Source organism: Stegostoma tigrinum, chromosome 27 (assembly GCF_030684315.1).
Source record: "Stegostoma tigrinum isolate sSteTig4 chromosome 27, sSteTig4.hap1, whole genome shotgun sequence".
NCBI lineage: Eukaryota > Metazoa > Chordata > Chondrichthyes > Orectolobiformes > Stegostomatidae > Stegostoma > Stegostoma tigrinum.
The window spans coordinates 42,683,079-42,703,184 of NC_081380.1; the positions used below are offsets into that span (position 1 = coordinate 42,683,079).

Here is a 20,106-nt window from a genome sequence, read left to right on the forward strand (position 1 = left end):
GTTCTAATTTCTAAATGGAATAAGGCAGTATCTTAATTGATGTCCATTGTATTGTGTCAAAAACATCACAATGGATATCTGGGTGCAATTACAAGGAAATAATCTACTGCACAACAGAAGAAAAGATGAGCACTTAATGACAAGAATATGCAGAGATTGGGTTACTGATCCATTCATTCTGCTTGCATAATATTTTTGTTCCAAAATGTGGTTTCCTTTGCTTTAGGTTTACTTCTGAATCTCTTCCCTGCCTTTTTCTGCAATGCCCCAAGACTCTATACTTGGTCACCTGATCTTGGCCTAAACTGAGATTCTGATACCATATTTTCTCCATCATCCAACCTGTGAACACCACTATAATCTTGCCTGTCTTTACTACTACTTCATCTTAGCTACAGCTGAAAGCTCGTTCATGTGTTTGTCGCTTTCAGCCTTGACTGTTTTTCCGATAAGCAACTCTCCATAAACATGACCTCTTCCAGAACTCTGCCTTTATCCTAAGTCATGCTTACCATAACTCTGTTTGCTGACCTGTATTGGATCCAGTTTCCCATAACCATAATTTTAAAATTTCCATCTCTTGTTCAAACCTTCCTGTGGCTTTGCCCCTCCCTATTTCTTTAATCTCTACCTGTAGTACAAACTTCCAAGAGTTCTGTTTTTGCCTACTCTAGCCTCTTCCTGCTGTAGCCTCTCCTGTGCTACCTATATACTTCCAACCGCTTAAAACCCCAAGCTCTGAAATTTCCTCCCAAATTTCTGAAACTTGTTAAAAATTTTCTTTGAAACCTACCTCTGAAATTTGTGGTTGAAACTTGTTTTATGCCTCTTCCTATTATTTGTGTAATGTAACTGCTGATAGAGATCTTGGGTTGTCAGTTTATCATTAAAAGCAAATGGTTGAATTAAGTCTGAAGAAAAACATACAAGTTGATAAACCAGAGGATTGAGGAAGTTTTGAAAAACAGTAATGACCAAAACACTAATAGAGGGAGGAAATAAAGCATTGGGGGTAAACTAGCAAAGGATGATAAGAGATAATGGGAACTGCAGATGCTGGAGAATCCAAGATAATAAAATGTGAGGCTGGATGAACACAGCAGGCCAAGCAGCATCTCAGGAGCACAAAAGCTGACGTTTCGGGCCTCGGCCCTTCTTCAGAGAGGGGGATGGGGTGAGGGTTCTGGAATAAATAGGGAGAGAGGGGGAGGCGGACCGAAGACGGAGAGAAAAGAAGATAGGTGGAGAGAGTATAGGTGGGGAGGTAGGGAGGGGATAGGTCAGTCCAGGGAAGACAGACAGGTCAAGGAATTGGGATGAGGTTAGTAGGTAGATGGGGGTGCGGCTTGGGGTGGGAGGAAAGAATGGATGAGAGGAAGAACAGGTTAGGGAGGCAGAGACAGGTTGGACTGGTTTTGGGATGCAGTGGGTGGAGGGGAAGAGCTGGGCTGGTTGTGTGGTGCAGTGGGGGGAGGGGACGAACTGGGCTGGTTTAGGGATGCAGTTGGGGAAGGGGAGATTTTGAAACTGGTGAAGTCCACATTGATACCATTAGGCTGCAGGGTTCGGTTCCCAGGCGGAATATGAGTTTCTGTTCCTGCAACATTTGGGTGGCATCATTGTGGCACTGCAGGAGGCCCATGATGGACATATCATCTCAAGAATGGGAGGGGGAGTGGAAATGGTTTGTGACTGGGAGGTGCAGTTGTTTGCTTTGCAGAACACCTCCGCTCAGTTCGCAACAGTCTCCAAGCCTCCGCTTGGTTTCCCCAATGTAGAGGAAGTCACACCGCGTACAGTGGATGCAGTATACCACATTGGCAGATGTGCAGGTGAACCTCTGCTTAATGTGGAATGTCATCTTGGGGCCTGGGATAGGGGTGAGGGAGGAGGTGTGGGGGCAAGTGTAGCATTTCCTGCGGTTGCAGGGGAAGGTGCTGGGTGTGGTGGGGTTGGAGGGCAGTGTGGAGCAAACAAGGGAGTCACGGAGAGAGTGGTCTCTCCGGAAAGCAGACAGGGGTGGGGATGGAAAAATGTCTTGGGTGGTGGGGTCGGATTGTAGATGGCGGAAGTGTCGGAGGATGATGCGTTGTATCCGGAGGTTGGTGGGGTGGTGTGTGAGAACGAGGGGGATCCTCTTTGGGCGGTTGTGGCGGGGGCGGGGTGTTAGGGATGTGTTGCGGGAAATGCAGGAGACGCGGTCAAGGGCGTTCTCGATCACTGTGGGGGGAAAGTTGCGGTCCTTGAAGAACTTGGACATCTGGGATGTGCGGGAGTGCAATGTCTTATCGTGGAGGCGGAGGAATTGGGAATAGGGGATGGAATTTTTGCAGGAGGATGGGTGGGAGGAGGTGTATTCTAGGTAGCTGTGGGAGTCGGTGGGCTTGAAATGGACATCAATTACAAGCTGGTTGCCTGAGATGGAGACAGAGGTCCAGGAAGGTGAGGGATGTGCTGGAGATGGCCCAGTTGAACTGAAGGTTGGGGTGGAAGGTGTTGGTCAAGTGGATGAACTGTTCAAGCTCCTCTGGGGAGCAAGAGGCGGCGCCAATACAGTCATCGATGTACCGGAGGAAGAGGTGGGGTTTGGGGCCTGTGTAGGTGCGGAAGAGGGACTGTTCCACGTAACCTACAAAGAGGCAGGCATAGCTGGGGCCCATGCGGGTGCCCATGGCCACCCCCTTAGTCTGTCGGAAGTGGGAGTCAAAAGAGAAGTTGTTGAGGGTGAGGACGAGTTCGGCTAGGCGGATGAGGGTGTCGGTGGAGGGGGACTGGTCGGGCCTGCGGGACAGGAAGAAGCGGAGAGCCTTGAGGCCATCTGCATGCGGAATGCAGGTGTATAGGGACTGGACGTCCATGGTGAAGATGAGGTGTTGGGGGCCAGGGAATTGGAAGTCCTGGAGGATGTGGAGGGCGTGGGTGGTGTCACGGATGTAGGTGGGGAGTTCCTGGACCAAAGGGGAGAAAATGGAGTCCAGATAGGTGGAGATGAGTTCGGTGGGGCAGGAGCAGGCTGAGACGATGGGTCGACCGGGGCAGGCAGGTTTGTGGATTTTGGGAAGGAGATAGAAACGGGCCGTGCGGGGTTGGGGGATGATAAGAGTTTCTTTGAACGTATAAAAAGAGAGGGGCCAAAATGAATGTGGGCTATTTCGAAAATGAGGCTAACGAATAATGAGGAACCAGGCAATGACCAAGGAATTGAATAAATCTTTTGCATCATTTATTATGATAGAAGAAACTGATACCATTGCAAAAGAACTAAATAAGCAAGAGGCCAAACAGAAGGAAATGAATACAATAACTATCACTGAGAAAAAAGTACGAGGGAATCCAATAGGGCTAAATTCTGCTGACCTGATATGTTGTATCACAGGATATTAAAAGAACCACCTACAGTGATTGTAGATACACTGCAAGTGATCTTATAAAAATCATGGATTCTAGAAAGTCCTGGGATTAGTAAACTGCTAGTGCAATAAGTTATTCAAAAGGGGAGGGAAACAAAAAACGTAACTGTAGGCCAGAAAGCTTAACGTCATTGGGGAAAATGTTAAAATCTATTATAAAAATGTAATTGAAGGCCATTTAGAAATATGTAATCTAATCAAGTGGTCAGCATGGCTTCTTGAAGGGGAAATCATGCTTGACAAATGTATTAGAATTCTTTGCGGAGGTAACAAACAGATTAAATTAAGGTGAAAACAATGGGTGTAATATATTTTGATTTGCCAAGATAAGGTACCACACACAAGGCTACTTAAGAGCTTGTGGTGTTAGGGCTGGTATGTTAGCAAGGGCAGAGACTGGCAAGCTAATAGCAAGAGTTGAGATATAGGAACATAGAAACATTCAGCCCCTCATGCCTGTTCCAACATTCAATGAGGTCAAGGCTGATCTGATCTGATCTGATCTATGGTCAATATACCTTGATAGATATGTTTTTATTAAGCAAATGTATCTCATCTTAAAATTAACAACTGATCCAGCGTCCATTGCTATTTGTGGAAGAGCCCTGAACCTCTGCCACCTTTTGTGTAGAAGTGCTTCCTTACATTTGTCCTGAGCGGTCTGGCTCCAATTCTTAGACTATATGCCCTAGTGGAATTTTCTGGATGGCAACCTCATGGATGGAATACCACCAGATTCAGTGCTGGACCACAATTCTATGAGAATCATACAATCCCTACAATGTGGAAACAGGCCATTCAGTCCATAGAGTCCAAACTGACCCTCTGAATTGCATCCTACTCAGACCCACTGCCTTACATGATCCCTGTAACCCTGCACATCCCTGGACACTGGACAATTTAGCATAGCCAATCGACCTAACCTGCACATCTTTGGACTGTGGGGGGACAACATGCAAACTCCACACAGACAATCACCCAAGGCTGGAATCCATCCCAGGTCTCCTGGCACTGTGAGGCCCTGAGTCACCATGTTGCCCTCTGTCAAGCAGGAGCTTGGAAGTGAAGATACCGTACCTAAACATGCAGATTACACAAAAATACGTGGGAAGGCAGGTGATGAGTGTGAGACAAAAGGGTCTGCAGAAGGGTGTTGATAGGTTAAATGAGTGGGGGAAAAATATGACAGATGGGATATAATGTGGTTCGATAAGAGGTATGCATTTTGGCAGGAAGAGGAGGAGCAGAATATTACTTAAACAGAGAAATACTGTAGAAAACTACAGCACAGAAAGATTTGGGAGGTTCTTGTGCATAAGTCATAGCAAACCCAGCATCCAAGATCAGTTGTTAATGGGGAAAGCAAATTGCCTTTTATCTTAGTGGGAATTGCGTATAAAAATGGGACAGTCTTGCTAAAAGTACACAAGGCATCAGTCAGACTATACCTAGAGTACTACGAACGGTTCTGACCTCCTCATCGAAATAAAAATATATTGGTTAAGAGGGAGTCCAGAGAGATTCATTAGGTTGATTTTTACATAATTTTCTTAGGAAAGGTTGACTATGTAAAGTGTGGCTATGAGAGGTGACTTTATTGAAACATGCAGGACTCTGCAGGAGTTTGTCAGAGCAGATGCCAAGAGATTATTTCTTCTTGTGGGGGAGTCGAGGACCAGAGGACATAATCTCAGACTAAGGAGTCACAGAAATGAGGATTTTTTTTTCTTTTGCGGGGTAGTGAATCTGTGAAATTCTTTACTGTAGAGGGGTGTTGAGATCGTATCATTAAGTACATTCAGGGGTGGGATAGACAGATTTTTAATCAGTAAAGGAATCCAGGGTTATGCAGGAAAAAGCACGAAAGTGGTGTTGAGGATTGTTAGATCAGTCAAGATCTCATTAAAAGGCAGGACAGATCTATAGGGCCAAACAGGCCACTTCTACTCTTGTGTCATCTGTGATGCACAATGGTTCTCGTGCTGCAAGATTAAACATTGGATGGTCATAGGTACAAAACAAAAAACAACAAATTGTGGTTCTTTATTGAAAGTTCTTTTTTGCCTGTCCTTATTACATCAAAATTAACGTGAATTTTTGCCCAGTCTTCAATTACACATAGAACGTTACAGCACAGTACAGGCCCTTCAGCCTTCGATGTTGTGCCGACCTGTCATACCAATCTGAAGCCCATCTAACCTACACTATTCCATGTACATCCATATATTTGTCCAATGACGACTTAAATGTACTTAAAGTTGGCGAATCTACTACCGTTGCAGGCAAAGCATTCCATACCCTTACTACTGAGTAAAGAAACTACCTCTGACAACTGTCCTATATCTTTCACCCCTTAATTTAAAGCTATGCCCCCTCGCGCTCGCTGTCACCATCCTAGGAAAAAGGCTCTCCCTATCCACCCTATCTAACCCTCTGATTATTTTATATGTTTCAATTAAGTCACCTCTCAACCTTCTTCTCTCTAATGAAAACAGCCTCGAGTCCCTCAGCCTTTCCTCATAAGACCTTCCCTCCATATCAGGCAACATCCTAGTAAATCTCCTCTGCACCCTTTCCAAAGCTTCCACATCCTCCTCCTAATGCGGTGACCAAACTGTACACAATACTCCAAGTGCGGCCGCACCAGAGTTTTGTACAGCTTCACCATAACCTCTTGGTTCCGGAACTCGATCCCTCACTTAATAAAAGCTAAAACACTGTATGCCTTCTTAACAGCCCTGTCAACCTGGGTGGCCACTTTCAAGGATCTGTGTACGTGGACTCTGAGATCTCTCTGCTCATCTACACTAATAAGAATCTTACCATTAGCCCAGTACTTTGCCTTCCGGTTACTCCTACCAAAGTGCATCACCTCACACTTGTCTGCATTAAACTCCATTTGCTACCTCTCAGCCCAGCTATGCAGCTTATCTATGTCTCTCTGCAACCTACAGCATCCTTCGTCACTATCCACAACTCTACCAACCTTGGTGTTGTCTGCAAATTTACTAACCCATCCTTCTACGCCCTCATCCAGGTCATTTATAAAAATGACAAACAGCAGTGGACCCAACACCGACCCTTGCGGTACACCACTAGTAACTGGTCTCCAGGATGAACATTTCCCATCAACTACCACCCTCTGTCTTCTTTTAGCAAGCCAATTTCCGATCCACTTTGATTTCTAAGTCTCACCTTGGTTTACAATTACCTTAATGGTTTTGTTCCACACGACCCATCTAAAATGCGTCAAGGGGAGGTGATGACCTAGTGGTATTGTCGCTAGACTATTAATCCAGAAAATCCACTCATGTTGGGATTAAGGTTTGAATCCTTCCAATGGCAGATGGTGGAATTTGAATTTCATTTTAAAAAAATGTAATTAAGAATCTGTTGATGACCATGAAACCATTGTCCATTTGGGAAAAACCCATCTGGTCACTAATGTCCTTCAAGGAAGGAAAACTGTCATCCTCACCTGGTCTGGACAACGTGTGACTCCAGACGCATAGCAATGTCTACCATCTACAAGTCACGAGTCAGGAGTATGACGGAATAGTCCCCACTTACTTGGGTGGGTGCAGGTCCAACAACTGGTTCAAGCTTGACACTGTCCAGGACAACGCAGCCCACTTGATTGGCACCACATCCATTTCCGCCACCACCAGGACTTAGTGGCAGTAGTGTATTATCTGCAAGATGCATTGCAGAAATTTGCATTGGTTCTTTAGACAGCACCTTCCAATCCCATGGCCACTTACATCTAGAAGGAGAAGGGCAGTCTGTGCTGGATAACACTAGGACCTGCAAGGTCCCTCCAAGCCAGTCACCATCGTGACTTGAAAACAGATGGCCGTTCCTTCACTGCTGCTGGGTCAAAATCCTGGAAATCCTTCCCTAAGGACATTGTATGTCATCCTACAGCATGTGGACAACAGCAGTTCAAGAAGGCAGCTCATCACCTGCTTAAGTGCAACTAGGGACAGGCAATAAATGCTGGTTCGGAAACTTTACTAATTCTTATTCCAATCTTATTTTCTTTCCATGCCATTCCTTTTGCCTGTGAAGGAAGCCATGTGTTGTTCAAGAGTATATATTGTATGTAAACGTTCACATGTAAACACCAGCTACTAAAGCTGGTAAATAATAAGTGATCTCAATGCTAACTTAACTACCTGAAGAAGGATACTGAATCAACTGTATTTTGCTCATTCCATATTCAAGTTTAACCAACACACTGTTATCCATTCGGTACATCTCATTCGAGGCACAAAAGGTATTAACAATTTAAAGAAATGTTTCAAATGCAAGCCAATTCTGTCATCAATTTGACTAATCATGAATTTGTCTTCTATTCAATGCATCTTAGGTTTTTTTCAACATTTTGAAAGCTTTTGAGACTTTTAATTTCATTTCTCAGTCATAATAAACCTGTTTATCACGGTGATTTTATTTTAAATCAAGTTGTCAAGCCATCTGTTCAAATTCATTCTTTTGCAGAACCTCCACACTCTGCTGCTGCTCATCTCCTACTGACATTTAGCTACTTACTACAACTACAAGCTATTGAAACCAAAACGTGGTGTCAAGTTCTTTCTACTTAGTAATTTATCTCCCCCCTTCTCTCTCAATCTCAGTATTATTTCTGCATTTTAGATACTTCTTCAGATGTGTTAATGACACATTTCAGTAGGTGGGACTTGAATCCAGGCCTCTTGGCTCAGAGGTAGGCATGTTACCAATGTGCCACAGGAGTACTTTATTCTGATATTTTTTATGATATTTTCTGAATCAAACTGATCAGTGATTTCATTATTTACCTCTGGAGGAGGCGGAACTTGAAACCTGGCCTCCTGGTTTAGAGTTAGGGAAACTACCATTGTCCCACAAGGGCCTTGTTGTATAATACAAGTATTTTTAATCAAACTCTCCAGGGAATTATGACACCTCTGCAGTAGGTGGGACTTAGACCAAGGTCTTCTGATAGACAGGGACACTAACACTGTCCCTTAACAGTTTTATTCTGTATTTGTTTTTATATCCAGAACTTTTATCTCTCGCAACCAAACAACTTTCCCACTGCCAAATCAGTGACTTTTTGCTTTAGTTAAAAATTTAGCATATATTTCTAATCAACCTGTTCAGAGATGATATCACACACTTCTAGAGCAGAGTTCGGAACCAAGGCCCTGTTGGTTCAGGAGTAGCGATACTACCATGCACAACGATCATGCGCAACTGAACAACATTCCCTCCACCAAAATCACATCTGCGTTCTTTTTTGCTTTTATCTACCACCAGTAAGAGAGTAGTTTTTTTTTATTTGTCAATCAAAGACGTTTGTTAAGTGAATCTTCAGTTTTAGTTGGGCTGAATAGGAACCCTGATCTATGTCTTGCATGTCCCAAAATGCACAAAAGACCAGATGCAGCTTTTTCGCAATGAAAAAGGAGATACATTCCCATTAGCATGACAGGTGCTAAATGGTTAAGAGGGTTCTGAATAGAAGGGAAGAATCCTAATCATTTACAGTATCAATTGCTGTCTTATGGGAGCTAACAGAGTGAATATTTAAATAATGTACTTGAATTGTGCAAGACTCTGATATCTGAGTGACATGATAATCATCAGTTCCAGGTACATAGAAATTTGCAGTGGACCACATCAGTAGTTGAACAAGTTTGGGCTAAAAACCAAATTCCTTGTCCTGTAAGAAACGATAACTTGTCAAGTTCATGCAAATTTATTTTTTGCAAATTTAGATGTGACATGTTAATCAAGTTTAAAACTGGCAAGCGTTACTTAATTTGAAATGATGCTGACTGTAAAAACAGAGCCAATTTTGGTTATCAGCTTTGCCTGGTCACTGAAACTTAAGATTCCTGTTCTGACCCAAAGTTCACAAAGTGTTCATTTTTAACTGGAGATCACAACAAGAACTCAGACTTCTCCTTTCCTCAAACTCCCTACAACCTCTCCTTACCCACACCCAACTTCCTTACTAATGGACACCAAGCCCAAATGTAATAGTTTAACTCTCACAGCCTTTGCATCAGATGTTCGAACTTTGGTCTGAGAGGATCAGGACCTTCACTGTCCAGTGTATTTACCAACTGAGACATGGATAAGTATCTGTAACATCGGGGGTAATTCATATTTTACAGTTCAGTGGAGAGTGCCAGATCCCTGAATTATACTGACAAACCTCACTCTCCTTCCCAGTTACATGAAGAAAAAGCAGGAATTTGGATCTAAAAGGTAGAGTGGATCTAATTGGCTACCTATTCAAATAACTGTAACAATTACTAAATTCCTTAATTATTAATTATAGTCAATAGCATTGGGACAATGAATTCTGAAGTTATGAAAATGAGGAAATCCATTTGATTCACCTGAGCTCTCACTGTTGGAAATTCTAAGGTAACAACAGCTGCTTGTTTCTTAAATTATTTTATCTTTGTCCTGCTACTGTATCCAGCAGTCCATTCCATGCTTGTTAGTTCCAGTGCCTGATTTGTAGATAATTTAAATGTATGTCACTGTTGTCAGGTCTACACCTGCCTTTAGCTAACTTACCTATTTTTGGAGCACAACAAAATTACGCTTTGTGATGTTAGTTGTGGGAGGGGATTGGAGCTGAAGTTCCTTTGTTACTCGCTTATAAAGTGACATATTTTCACGAGTCCAAGTCTTTTAGAAAACAGTGAAGAGGCCCAGTGATAATGACCTCCACCATCATTTTTACAAGGTCTTGGTTGGAGGGCGTTAGCTGCTAATGAAGAACTTCTATTTCATTTGTTGTAATTTCATGATATTGTATAGCGCTCTGTAGCCAAAAAATACTTGTGTTCAGTCACTGCTGTAATATAAGTGTGACAGGAGGAATGCATTGATAATCAAGCCACACTACTACTCCAATTGCACCATTAATGGAAATGTTTGATTCAATTACCAAAATGGTCTTTTACTTGTGTCCTGTACTGTTATCCAGAATAAACTTTCACCAAGCTTCTTCAATGAACTCAAGCAATCAGTCTATTACGTACAAAACTTATCTGGAATTAAAATTAATCCCGCACATATACAGAGTCTCACAAAGCAAAAAGACATGTCTCAGCAGAGCTGATGTGACCTTTTTTTTTGAAAGAGTGAAAAAAAACTCCTGTGGTCTAGGGACTTGGAAATAAAATGTTATGACTTCCCATATTGTTGACAAAGCCCAATTGCTGACAGTAATTGACTGGTAAATGTCGAGCTTTCATTGCAGTTAACTTGTATTTCAAATCCTTGCAGATTGAACACAGTCCACCTCTCTTGTTTTGCACCAGAAATATCGGTAATTGCAAACTCTATCAGATTCCCAGAAACTTGTAACAAGAAAAGGACTTCAGGCAAGGCTCACAGTATCTGGAATATTTTTTTAATACTGATTTGTGGATCTGTAAAACAGAATCCTAAGACCAGAAAAGGTTGCTAAGCGCCCAATAGCATATATCTGTCAGAGAGCACCAATGAATTAATGTCTCGTTCAAAATTCAGCACTTCAGTGCATCCAATTTTTTTCCAAAAGTCCCTCCACACAGGAAACAACAAGCATTTACCTCAGTCTCAGTGTAGCAATTTTCGACTCTCCCTCTCCCTCCTGCCCCTCTCTCTCCCTCTCCCTCCTGCCCCTCCCTCTCCCTCTCCCTCCTGCCCCTCTCTCTCCCTCTCCCTCCTGCCCCCCCTCTCTCTCTCTCTCTCTCTCTCCCTCCCCCCAACTTTGTCCCTCCTCACACACCCTCACACTCCTACAACCCACCTCCCCATTGCTCCTCTACCTCCCTCCCTCTCCTCCACCTCTCGCCCTCCGCCCTCCCCTCTCGCCCTCCCCCCTCATCTGTCCATCTGCCTCCCTCCATCCTTTCTGCTCCCACCCTTCTTCCCTCCCTCCCTTCTTCCCTCCCTCTTCTCTCTCCCCTCGTCCCTGCTCCCCATTCTCCATCCGCCCTCCTCACTAACCCCCTTCCTCCCTTCATTCTCCCTCTCCCCTTCTCCCTTCCCTTCCTCCGCCTTTGCCTTCCCTTCCCTTCCCTTCCTCTTCCCTCCCTCCTTTCCCTTTCCCACATTCCCTCCCATCGCCCCTCCCTGCCCACCCACCCCACTTCCTCTCCCCTTCTCTCTCTCTCTCTCTCTCTCTCTCTCTCCCTCCCTCTCCCCTCCTTCCTTCCCTCCCTCCCTCCCTCTCCCCTCCATCTGTCCGTCCGTCCCTCCCTCCCTCCCTGTCCCCTCCCTCCCTGTCCCCTCCCTCCCTGTCCCTCCCTCCCTGTCCCCTCCGTCCCTCCCTCTCCCCTCCGTCCCTCCCTCTTGTCCCTCGCTCCCTCCCTCCCTCTTTGCGCCTTTCCCTACCTCCTTGTGTCTTCCTCCTCCCTCCCCCTTCTCCCCCCTCCCCTTCCCTTCCCCCCTTTTCCCTCCCCCCTTTTGCCTCTCCCCTTTCCCCTCCCCCTTCCCTTCCCCTCCCCCTTTCCCCTTTCCTTCCTTCCGCCTTCCCCTCCCCTTCCTCCCTCTCCTCTTCCCCTCCCCCCTCCCTCTTTCTGCCTTCACCTCTCTCCCTCCGTCCCCTCCGCCCTCTCCCCCCTCCTTTGACCTTCCCCCTCCCTCCCCCTCTTTTCTGCCTTCCCCTCCTCCCTCCCTCTCTCCCCCTCCCCTCCTTCTGCCTTCCTCTCCGCCCTCTCCCTCCCCCTCCCCTCCTTCCGCCTTCCCCTCTGCCCTCTCCCTCCCTCCCCCTCCTTCCGCCTTTCCCCCCCTCCCTCCCTCTCCCCCCCTCCTTCCACCTTCCCCTCCGCCCTCTCCCTCCCTCCCCCTCTTTCCGCCTTCCCCTCCGCCCTTCCCCTCCTTCCGCCTTCCCCTCCCCTTCCCCTCCCTCCCTCCCTCCCTCCCTCCCTCCCTCCCTCTTTCTGCCTTCACCTCCCTCCCTCCTTCCCCTCCGCCCTCTCCCCCCCTCCTTCCGCCTTCTCCCCCCCCTTCCGCCTTCCCCTCCGCCTTCCCCCCCCTCCCTCCCCCTCTTTCCGCCTTCCCCTCCTCCCTCCCTCTCTCCCCCTCCCCTCCTTCCGCCTACCCCTCTGCCCTCTCTCTCCCTCCCTCCCCCTCCTTCTGCCTTCCCCCCTCCCTCCTCCTCCCCCTCCTTCCACCTTTCCCCCTCCTTCCGCCTTCCCCCCTCCCTCCCCCTCCTTCTGCCTTCCCCCCTCCCTCCCTCTTCCCCACCTTCCACCTTCCCCTCCGCCCTCTCCCTCCCTCCCCCTCTTTCCGCCTTCCTCCCTCCCCCTCTTTCCGCCTTCCCCCTCCCCCTCTTTCCGCCTTCCCCTCCTTCCTCCCTCTCTCCTCCTCCGCCTTCCCCCCCCCCTCCTTCCGCCTTCTCCCCCCCCTCCTTCCTTCCTCCCGCTCTCCCTCCCTCTGCTCTTCCCCTCCCCCATCACTGCCACCATAAGTTATTGAAGACTATTTCATAGTTAAGTTTCCACGGAGTTCCTTATTTATTTATAAGGGTTTTTGAAAGTATGGCAGTTGTAACTACAGGGAATAATTAGAGGCAGCTAGATTATCATATGTAAGAAAGGAATGAGCGGATATGTTGATGAAATAAGATTGGAGGAATCTTGTGTGGAACATACGGACCTTCTCAACTGTGAATGTCCCGTTACTGTGCCATAAATATGGCTGCTTTTTGTGACAGGATTTTCACATTTGTAGCCAAGAAGCTATTTCAGCATAGCATCAGCTTACTTTCACCTCTCCAAAAACAAGACAACTGCACCACCACTTGACAAAGATAAAAACTGCAGCATAAACAAACATTCTGAACAGTTCTAATATAATTTTGAGAAAGATTCAATTATCTTTACTTATAATGTGTATTCTGAGTTATTAACTGAAGGTCTCAGATTTGATCTTTGATCTGTATTGACTCATCACAGAGGTTTATAGGGATGCAATATTTATATGATAGTGAAAAGATGTCAAAGAGATCCTGGTTCTGTGGATGATACAGTGGCTCAGTGGTTAGCTCTGCTGCCCTACTGCACCAGGGACCTGTGTTAGATTCCAACTTTTGCTGTGTGAAGCTTACTCGTTCTCACCCTGACCTGGGTCGGTTTTCTCCCACAATCTAAGGATGTGCAGCTAAGTTGGATTGGCCATGTTAAATTGCCCATATAGTGTCTAGGGATGTGCAGGCTAGGCAGATTAACCTTGGGACATGCAGCATTATAGAGAGAGAGTAGTGGGATGGTTCTGGTTGGAATATTCTTTAGATAGGCAGTGTGGAGCCGACTGGCCTGCTTCCACGTTCCCTCTTCTGATCACAATTCAGAGGCCCCTGACACGGATATGTGATTTTGTATGTTTGTGAACTTTTAAATATGTGATTCCACATGTCAGTCTGAGATGAGGATAGCATTATTTGGCTGAAATGCTCTTGACTGTTTACTATTTTAAAACATTTACAACAGCAAATAAAGAACAAACATGGGAGCCACTGACTGAGGAATTATAACGAACCAGTAGTTGACAAGAACCACAACCTTCAGCATAGCAGAGAACCAGCAAGAGGGAGAAACAAACTTAACTTCAACATTATCAAACTACTAGCTGCAGATGAGCTTGGCCATGACACTACTGGTAATAGGCCTTGTGGAGACCCATTTTCACGATGAGAATAACTTCCTTTGTGTAGTGTGACACCATCACCTTGCTAAATGGTACAGACTTTGAACAGATCTAGGGTATTGATCATGCGTTGTGGGCCATCACCCGCAACAGAATTGTATTACAGCACAATCTGCAACCTTTTGACGAAGCATATCCTCTTCACCATTTCCCATCAAGCCTAGTTCAATGGAGAGTGCAGGAGGGCATTCCAGAAGCAGCAACAAGCATTCTGAAAAATGAAATGTCAACCTGATGAAGCGCTGAATAGGACTACTTGCATGCCAAATAGCAGAAACAGCAAGTGATAGAGTTAAGTGTACCCACTAACTCCGTAATCCTGCTCCATCCAGTAATAAATAGTAGACAACTGAAACAGCTCACTGGCAGAGGAGGTGACAGAAATATCCGTGTCCTTAATGACGGAAGGACACATCACATCAATGCATAAGGCTGAAGCATTTGCAGTGATATTCAGCCAGAAATGCCAGGTGGATAATCCATCTCCTTCTCTGTCCATCCACCCTCCTTAGGCTTGAGCCAATTTGATTCACTGCATGTAATATCAAGAAATAGTTAGAGATACCAGATACTGCCAAGGCAGTGGGCCCTGAAAACATTCCTGTGACCATACTAAAGACTTGTGCTCCCGAAGTTTCCACTCCCCCAGCCAAGCTTTTCCAGTTTAGTGACAGCTATACAACTATGTACAAAATTGCTCAGCAATGTCCTGTACGTAAAAAGCAGGACAAATCCAACCCTGTCAATTACTGCCCCACCAGTCTCCTCCTGATCATCAGTAATGTGATGGAAGGCATCGTCAACAATGCTGTCAAGTAGCATTTGCTGAGCAATAACCTCTCTGGTGATGCCAGTTTGGGTTCCGCCAGGACCACTCTGCTCCTGACCTCATGACAGCCTTGTTCAAACAAGGACAAAAGAGCAGAATTTCAGAGGAGACATGACTGAGACAGCCATTGACATCAAGGCCCCAACTGGCTAAGTGTGGAATCAAAGACTGTAATTAATAGGTATCATAGGGCAAACTCCAATGGTTGCAGTCATACCTGGCACATAAGATGGTCATGGTTGTTGGAGATCAGTCTCCGGAGTTCTTCAGAGTAATGTTCTGGGCCCCAACGATCTTCAGCTGTTTCATCAATTACCTTCCTTCTGTCATAAAGTCAGAAGTGATGATGTTTTGCTAATGATTGCTCATTATTCAGCACCAGTCACAACTCCTCAGATACTGCAACATTCCATGTTCAAATGCAATGAGATCTAGACAATATCCAGGCTTGGGCTGACAAATGGCAAGTAACATGCCAGGCTATGACCATTGCTAACCACTGCCCCTTGATATTCAATGGCATTACCATCACTGAATCCCCAAGTATCCTTGGGGTTACCATTGCCTATAAACTCACCTGGACTCACTGGACAAATAAACACAGTGGCTACAATGGCAGGTCAAAGTCTAGGAATACTGTGGCAAGTAACTCACTTGCTGATTCCACAAAGCCTGTCCATCATCTGCAAGGCAAAGTGTGATAGAAAACTCCCAATTTGCCTGGATGCGTGCAGCTCCATCACTCAAGAGGCTTGAGACCATCCAGGACAAAGCAGTACACTTGATTAGCATCCTTCAGCACCAACGTCCAGTAGCAACAGTGTGTACTATCTTCAAGATGTACTGCAGAAAATAACCGAATATCCCCAGACTGCATGTTCCAAACCCACGACCACTTCCGTTTAGAAGGAGATGGGTAGCAGATAAATGGGAACAGAACCAATTGCAGGTTCCCTTCCAAGCTACTCACCATCCAGATTTTGAAATATATCACCATTCCTTCACTGTAACTGGGTGAAAACCCTGGAATTCTCTCCCTAACAGCACCATGGATCAACCGACTGAAGGTGGATTGCAGTAGTTCAAGAATGCAGCTCACCACTACCATCTCGAGGGCAACTAGGGACAAGCAATAAATGCTTGCCGGCCAACAATGCCCCAGATCCCATGAATGAATTCAGAAAAAAAAGAAAGCCGAATGCAGCTAAATTGTAATAGTGAATAACTTTATCTGTCTTTCCAATGAAAGAATAATATTCCATAAATAATGATAAATCAAATTATTATTGTGGATGAGGAGCTTAGGGATATTATTAGTAAATAATTGGTACAGGAGAAGTTAATGGAGCTTAGAGTCAACCTGATAGTCTACATTCTGAGATTTTAAAGAGGTAATCACAGGGATAACAATGTGTTTACCCCAATTGACCAGAATTCCCTGGATTCTCTTCATGGATTCTCGTCCAATTCTGCCACAAATCTCACCGTAGACCATGCCACTCATGCCCCTATATGGTCCAAAATCATGGTAACAAGGCAAATGATTAAACTGAGTCAACACAGATTTATGTAAAAGAAATGGTGGTTGACAAATATGCTGAGATCTTTAAGGTTGCAGTGAATACAGTAGATAATAACGATCGATTGGATCTATTGGGGAAATCAGTCACAAAGTTATTAAAGGCCCACACTTTCTTACAGAAAATTAGGGCTAATAGGTTTGGGTAATATATTAGCATAGATCAAAGATTGATTAAAAGATAGGAAACAGAATGAGAATAAAAGCACCATTTTCAGGTTGGTACAATGTAATAAATGGGGATATCTTAAGAATTAGTGTTTAGGCAACAACAATTTAAATACATCAATGCCCAAATACAATGTACGCAAGTCTGCTGGTGATACAAAGTTAGGTGGGAATGTAAACTATAAGGAGAATGATTAATGATTAATACAGGTTATCTGAATGGAAAAGGACAAGGCACATTAAATATAATATCAGCAAATCTGAAATTATTCACATTGAAAGGATAACAGAAGCACTTTATTTCAATGAGAAATTAGAATATAATCCAGTAATGAAGAAGACAGAAAGATCCAAATTAGCATAATGGGAGACTAGAGGAACTGCAGTCTGTTTCCTTCTAGATGGAACAGATGTCTATTAATTGGGAGCATTTGTATTCAGAGGCTTATCACAGCCCTTCTAGCCCTCCTTCAGCATGGGATTATTAACCAAACTTTTCTTATTATTCAAACATTGGATATGCACAATTCTGGGTCCACCAGCATTTATTGCCAATTCCAAGTTGCCCTTGAGAAGGTGATGGTGAGTTGCCTTCAAGAGCCACTTGTGGCTATTCGCTTTAAATAGACCCACAATGCCATTATGGACATAATTCTAGAATTCTGACTCAGTGACACTGAAAGAACGACAGTGTTTTTCCCAAGTCAGGATCATGAGTGGTTGCATATAGTGATGTTGATTTGATAAGATCCAGTGAATCTCACTGGTTCTTTTACAGAATCCCTACAGTGTGGAAACAGGTCCTTTGGCCCAACAAGTCCACACCGACCCTTGGAGCATCCCATCCAGACCCATTCCCCTATACCCCACCTAATCTACACATCCCTGAATTCTATGGGCAATTTAGCATGGCCAATCCACCTAACCTGCACATCTTTGGACTGAGGGAGGAAACCCACGCAAACACGGGGAGAACGTGCAAACTCCACACAGACAGTCACCCGAGGGTGGAATCTAACCCAGGTCACTGGCGCTGTGAGGCAGCAGTGCTAACCGCTGAGCCACCGTACCACCCAGTGCCAGATGACAGTATTAGCACCTCATCTCCATCAACAAATTCCAAGTTTTGCCATTTTAATCTAATCTGTCTGTCACCATTTGTTGAGCAATCTTTGAATTTTTTTGAACAATTCACATGCTTTTCTCTCAGAAACTTGACACATATGTCAGAAGAATAATTTCTGAGCTTTGGTTTATAAATACTTCTTTAATGAATTTTGGGGTCCTCTCACTTTATACCTGAATGTCAGTTCAAAAGGTTTGAATCCAAATTCTTCTTTTCCCAATCATTAGGACTTTACAGACCATGATGAGAGCCTATTAGCAGCAAAGTTTTGACGGCATCTTTCTAATGCTCTTTGAGAATGCAAATGCGTTGAAGACCTAATTCACAAATGAATAATTACTTCTTTGAACATGTATATAAAATTATAACCTTGATCTGACTGTATTTCCCTGAGTAGCAAACCTTTTAAAAAAAATTAGCTTTCCCACTATGATTTTTCTGTAATTTTCCCCAATGTTGCTCCAGGAAATCTTATTGAGGTATCTCTAATTGTTAACAAATACTGATTCCCACTTCTGGAAACATGTAGAAACAGAAAAATATAGGAGCAGTAGGCTATTCAGCCTTTTGAGCCTGCTCCAACATTGGTTATGATCATGGGTGATCATCTATCTCAATGCTCTATTCCCACTTTGTCTCCATTTTCCATGATGCCTTTAAAGTCTCTTTCTTGAATGTGTATTGAAAAAGATGTGAGGAAGATGTTATAATGGGAATAAGTTGACACCTTACAAGTTGGTATTGTAAGGCATGTTTTAGCAGACCATGAGTTGATAGTGTAGAGCTAGAGGAATACAGCAGGTCAGACAGCATCGGAGGAGCAGGAAATTTGATGTTTCGGGTCAAAAACCTTCATCTGTCCTAATGAAAGGTCCTGAAATGCCAACTTTCCAGCTCCTGTGATGCTGCCTGACCTGCTGCGTTCCTCCAGCTCCACACTGTATTGACTCTGACTTTCAGCATCAGCTGTTTTTGCTATCTCTTAACAGACCATGACCCTTGAACATCCTAAGGATCCACATCAGCAGAAATGACTAGAGAGAGATGCTGCTGGGCCTGCTGTGTTCATCCAGCCTCACATTTCATTATCTTGGATTCTCCAGCATCTGCAGTTCCCATTATCACTGACTAGAGAGGAACCTTGTTAAGCCCAAGATCAGTATCAACCTTGAGTGCAAATTTGAGAGTATAAACAACTTCCTGCAAACAGGATAAGAGAACGACATAGAATGGAAGATTTCTGTTTACTATACAAAAATGAAATGTTAGCAATGTATCTGTACAAGGGTTGATGATTTACTGTATATGTTGGACAGACATGGGAGACAGACATTGTACTAAGATGAGACAGGCGTGGAACAGAGCCAAGGAGAGCTGGAGCAGAGAATTAGACAGGATTCTGTTTAGCCCGTCTAAGTCTGAGATTGTTTGAATAAACACAAAGATAAACTGCATACTTCAGCCCTCTTGTGGTATGTGTAAAGGGAATAACCACAACAGATAAGATCAGTGACAGCCTCCACAGCTTTCTATGAGAGAATTCCACAGGTTCACTACCCTTGAACTGAAGAAATGTTTCCTCATCTCAGTCTTAAATGGCCTACCCAGGATCCTGATTCTGTGATCCCTGGTTATAGACTCACCAACCAGGGAAAATGTCCTCCCCGCATCAAGTCTGTCCAGCCCCCTTAGAACTTTATATGTTTCAATCCCTCCTCATTCTTCTACAATTTAGTGAACGGTGGTTCCAGTGACCCAATCTCACTTCACAGCACAGTCCTGCCATCCCTGGTGTCAGCTTAATGAAACAAAAATAGAAATTGTTGGAAAAGCTCAGCAGGTCTGGCAGAATCTTTTTGGAGAGAAATCAGGGTTAAAGTTTGGACCGAGTGACCCTTCCTCTGCACTGACTGTAGGTACGAAAATGTCAGTTTGTATGCAGAAGATGGTGTGGGGGAGAGGGTAAGGAGTAAATGATAGGTGGGGATCGAGTCCAAAATGAGAGAAGAACAGTGGGACAGACAAAGGAGTGGATAACAATCTGGCTAGGAGGGCAAATAGCTATTAATGGGGACTGTTAATGACTGACAATAGATTGTGTGAAAACAGAAGACTATGTGATAAGAAGGCGTGGAGTGCCGGGGTAAGGGGTAGGGTACCAGAGAGAGCTCAAGCCCTAAAGTTGTTGAACTCAATATTGAGACTGGAGAGCTGCAGGGTTGCCAAGCAGTAAATGAGGTGCTGTTCTTCCAGCTTGCACTGAGCTTTGCTGGAGCATTGCAGCAAGCCT

At 44.6% G+C, this 20,106-nt stretch overlaps 1 long non-coding RNA gene across 1 annotated transcript in view; it reads right to left on the minus strand.

Moving 5' to 3' along the window:
- The window catches only part of LOC132211030 (uncharacterized), a 58,252-nt gene that overhangs the window by 12,147 nt on the left and 25,999 nt on the right, over window positions 1–20,106 (minus strand). The window contains exon 2 of the long non-coding RNA XR_009447316.1: window positions 6,981–7,102. This is a non-coding gene — a long non-coding RNA (uncharacterized LOC132211030). The remainder of the gene's footprint in view (window positions 1–6,980; window positions 7,103–20,106) is intronic.